At 62.0% G+C, this 274-nt stretch overlaps 1 protein-coding gene across 21 annotated transcripts in view; it reads right to left on the reverse strand.

The window, feature by feature from the left end:
- Zmynd8 (zinc finger MYND-type containing 8) overlaps positions 1–274 on the reverse strand; it is a 99,108-nt gene that overhangs the window by 12,183 nt on the left and 86,651 nt on the right. The gene's annotated exons all lie outside the window — the stretch shown is intronic.

The following is a 274-nucleotide window of genomic DNA, read 5'->3' on the forward strand; positions in this document are numbered from 1 at the left end:
CAGGGAGAGCACAGGAGCCTGAGATGGGGAGAGCACAGGAGCCTGAGACGGGGAGAGCACAGGAGCCTCAGACGGGTGAGCACAGGGAGAACATAGGAGCCTGAGACGGGGAGAGCACAGGGAGAGCACAGGAGCCTGAGATGAGGAGAGCACAGGGAGAGCACAGGAGCCTGAGATGAGGAGAGCACAGGAGCCTGAGACAGGGAGAGCACAGGGAGAGCACAGGAGCCTGAGATGAGGAGAGCACAGGGAGAGCATGGGAAGCTGCGATGGG

Source organism: Mastomys coucha, unplaced genomic scaffold (assembly GCF_008632895.1).
Source record: "Mastomys coucha isolate ucsf_1 unplaced genomic scaffold, UCSF_Mcou_1 pScaffold15, whole genome shotgun sequence".
Taxonomy (NCBI): domain Eukaryota; kingdom Metazoa; phylum Chordata; class Mammalia; order Rodentia; family Muridae; genus Mastomys; species Mastomys coucha.